Genomic DNA, 4,658 nt, shown 5'->3' with positions numbered 1-4,658 from the left:
TGAGATGTTATGTTATGTGTTGCTGTTGTATCTGGTGTGCGTGTCATAGGCATTGTACTGCGCGTAAGTGTTATGGTTTGTAAAGATGTTGTTTGCGTACTTACTATGTTAAATGCAGAGTATTGGTCGAACAAGGGTGGTGCTGTACTCCCGCCCCATCCCACTTAACCAGGTGATCCAGCTTGAGACGCCTCCAGTCTGGTGAGTCGATGCCAACTTTATGGAGATCGTCAGGGGTAGTAATCTCCACGGGCCTCTCTTTGTTGTCAAGCCATGCCAGTATCTCCCGCCTCTTGTAGTAGTGTTCCTCACCTCCTCTTGTTCCTTGGTAATTCTCAGCAGCGTAGACCTTAGGGGTGTCAGGTCCTCATTGATGCACATTCTCTTGTTCTTCCTCTGCAACTCTTTTTTGTTCTTCAGCACTGCATTTCTTTTCTTCCTGTGGCAGAATCGCACCATCACTGGCTTGCTTCTTTCCCCAGTGTGTGTGTGTGTGTGTGTGTGTGTGTGTGTGTGTGTGTGTGTGTGTGTGTGTGTGTGTAGCAAGCAAGTCACCGCCTCAAGTCCCGTGCTCTCTCCCGGTGACTTAAGAAAATGGCACGGCAGCACAAACTCATGTTCCCGTACTCGTGTTAGTGTTTTCGCCTTTTCGTGTCTCCTGTGCCAGCTAAGCCTCCTGTCTTGTACGTCCTAATTGTTATCTTTATTGTTACTCGTTTATCTTCGACTGTCTGTCCACGTCCTGCTATACACTTCTTCTACATATTGTTTACCACACACATTAACACTCCAATGTCATTCACACTACACTACATCTACACAAACGCATATACACATAAACACGTTCCTTGTGTGTCTTGTCCGTATCAATGACATGTACGATTTTTATGATATGAGCAACCTTGATCCACAGTCTGACGTCTTTGTTGATTGCCTCCCATATGGATCGAGACGTCATCACGCGCTGCGGGGCTCGGCTACCATAACATAACATCTCAGAAAGGCAGCATATCTTCACAAACAAACAAAAGTTCAAAACACGCACACAGTGAAGCACTACCTCATGATTCGACACACACATGTTGTTCAACCACCCAAGGACGTGCGTCCGCCATAATGAACACTATGAGTTTATGTATAAATGTTATGGTAATTAATGTGTGTGTTTTGAAATCTAAGTTATCTTTGGTAGAGTTTGTGGAGTCTATTACGAGCTGTGATATAGTATGTATGTGCGAAACAAGATGTGATGATGTCGACATGAATAATATAGGAAATGTGATGGAAAGAAATGGATATAACATTGTTCATAAAAATAGGAGCACCTTAAGTAGATATAAATAGGAGGTATTGTAATTATGGTTAAAACTAGGATGAATGTAAGGTGGAAAGAGGTAAAAACTAGTGATGAAACCTTGCTGTCTGTTCGAGTGAATGGGCGGGACATTGGTTTGGAGAAAGACTCGTTAGTCACGTGTGTATACATTCCCCCCAGGCACTCTCGGTATGGCGAGCCGGAACGCTTCCATGAATTAAATGAATTTTTTCTGTCTTATACTGATTGTTTTCACGTTATGGGTCGTGATTTCAATGCACATGCACGTACTTTTTCTGACGTTGCTCAAATTACCGAGGACATAAGTATTACTATCCATATCAGACCCTATGACATACCGTTTTTCGCAAATATCTTTTAAATGAAGACTCGGATCGGCATGGGGGTTTGGCACAGATTGTTTCACACACTCCGCTAATTTTTGACGCTATTGTGCAATGCCAGATGCGGTTAATTACGGCGTTTACTCTTGACTGTGATGGCAAAACCTGCGTGAGCCACTTACACATTCGAACAGGTGAGGCGTGACGTATTTGTGACGTGTATCCACCACCTACCTCCACCCCTGGCTTCCCCTACTCCCATCCCTCCCTTTCCCTCCCTCCTACCCTCCTCCTTCTCCCCCGCACCCTCTCCCCCCGCCCTCTTTCTCCCCCATACCTGCCCCCCCCCTCCCCCTCTCTCTCTCTCTCTCTCTCTCTCTCTCTCTCTCTCTCTCTCTCTCTCTCTCTCTCTCTCTCTCTCTCTCACTTGCGATGTACACGAGATATGAATACATGCACACGTATGACTTGAATTAATGGCAGATAAATATAAATTATATGAAGTCTGCATCAGCATCAACAGTGATGACGAGGATGACCTGTTTGTCGATGGTTATGAATTTTAATTCACACACACATATATATATATATATATATATATATATATATATATATATATATATATATATATATATATATATATATATATATATGGTCAGTTATTTACATTATTAATCCACCTATCATATACTCGCCGTCTATTTTTGGGTGCTATGACTTTTTAACATAGCTATCTACATGAACACATATCGTATAGCAGTCTTTTCCTAATATCAGAAGAAAATTTTCATATATTTCTCCAATTTCGTTTCACGTTTTTACTCTGCAATGAATTCCCGCTTCAATTCCATCCTTATTCCTTTCCGTCTCTTTCGCGATTATAAGTTTAGCAGGTTTGGAGTTAAAGTCTTTGCTTAAATTGTCTTTTTACTGGTTTTGTGGCTTACACGGAGCGTGTGATGCGAACTCTATCGAGACGAAATGATGACTGACTATCGGCAGCCGCACAAGCTATGTGCGTCATCGTTCGTTCATGAGGTTGCCTAGTCTAAGAGGATCTATACAGATAGAGGGAGAAGAAGTGGAAACGGATAGATATTTAGGATTAATATTTACATGTTTACACGATTTCCTATAAATGATCAAGCGTCAGCTACGTGCTTCATCCCATCATACGCTCAACGTAACCTGTGGGAAGGAGGGTCATATACTCGTACAACTTTCAATGGTTGTATAATTGCCAAACAAACCTCATACAGCACTTAAGCAACATCCAGTTACGCTGGAACAGGAATCAGGGTCGTGTGCATAAAACACCAGACCATACTTAGCATATACTTTCGAGTTATCCGCCATTATAGACAAGTCATACGTGTGCAAAGCTTCACATCGCATGTGCACCGAGAGAGAGAGAGAGAGAGAGGGGGGGGGGGGTAGGTATGGGGGAGAAAGAGGGCGGGGGGAGGGAGTGCGGGGGAGGAGGAGAAGGGTATGAGGGAGGGGTGGGAGTAGGGGAAGCCAGGGGTGGAGGTAGGTGGTGGATACACGTCACAAATACGTCACGCCTCACCTGTTCGAATGTGTAAGTGGCTCACGCAGGTTTTGCCATCACAGTCAAGAATAAACGCCGTAATTAACCGCATCTGGCATTGCACAATAGCGTCAAAAATTAGCGGAGTGTGTGAAGCAGTCTGTGTCAAAGTCCCATGCTGATCCGAGTCTTCGTTTGAAAGATATTTGCGAAAAACGGTATGTCATAAGATCTGATATGGATAGTAGTTTACCAACAGACATCGATGTTAATGCCGTCTTAAGCTCCGCAGGCTGTGCCGTGGGTAGGTGTAATCAAGATGTTACGCCGGACAGAAGTTCTTAGGGAAGAAAATGATGGAAGTGTGTAAAAACAACAATGTAGTTGTGTTTAATGGAAGACCTGGTGAAGATAAGGGAAATGGAAGATATACTACCACTTATAAAACGACTATTGACTATGTTATTGGTGCGTGCGATATTGTTAAACATGTGAAAATATTTAAAGTACTAGACTGATCCATTGCTCTCAGATGTACAGTGTGGTATTCACACCAGGTTAGATTTTTCCTGTGTGAGGAGGCCTTCAGTTGAAGACCGCCTCACACAGGTCTCACACCGTGGTTTCCCTGGGAAATGGAGGAATGAAAGAAAGAATGGGTATGTGAGTAGTGTGGATGTTAGCAGAGTGAATGAGCTACTCGACAGAGCGTCTGACATGACAGTGGCTGACATGACTCGTCAGTTAAAACTTGTACTAATAGACCCTGCTTTGAAGGTGTTTCCCAAGTCTAGTGGGAGCAAATATATCAAGAAAAGTAATAACGCCAACATGAAAGGATATGATAAAAAGTGTTTCACCGCTAGAAAAGAATATCACAGAGCAAAGAACAAGCATAATAAGCATAGAAGTGTTAACAGGCATAATACAATGGTTGAGAAAAGTAAAATATATAAGAATGAGATAACAAGGGTGAAAAACAAACAGAACTCTAATAGTGTTCAACAACTCGGAGCAGTCAAGAGTAAAGATCCAAAGACATGCTGGAAAATAATAAAAGGTGAACAAAGCAACAGAGAGAATGGAATCGCCCGCAACAAATTTTATGACCATTTTAAATTATTATTTACCGATGATGACAATGCTTATAACGAGGGTTTTGATTATGAAATAAGCAGTGACGTTAACTCCCCTATATTAAATGGCCCTATTACTTATGATGAGAACAAAAGGTGTATTAGAAAACTGAAAAATAATAAGTCTCCTGGTGTGGACAATATTATTAATGAATACATAAAATGTACTGAAGACCTACTGTGCCCTTTGTATGTTAAACTATTTAAGAAGATTTTAGATACAGGTGTTTTTCCATCAGAGTGGTCAAGTGGTGTAATAATACCATTATATAAGAACAAGGCAGACATTAAGGACACGAATAACTGTTGAGCCATTCCGTTGCTGAGCTGCA

Source organism: Eriocheir sinensis, chromosome 11 (assembly GCF_024679095.1).
Source record: "Eriocheir sinensis breed Jianghai 21 chromosome 11, ASM2467909v1, whole genome shotgun sequence".
Classification (NCBI taxonomy): domain Eukaryota; kingdom Metazoa; phylum Arthropoda; class Malacostraca; order Decapoda; family Varunidae; genus Eriocheir; species Eriocheir sinensis.
This window is presented reverse-complemented; position numbering follows the sequence as displayed.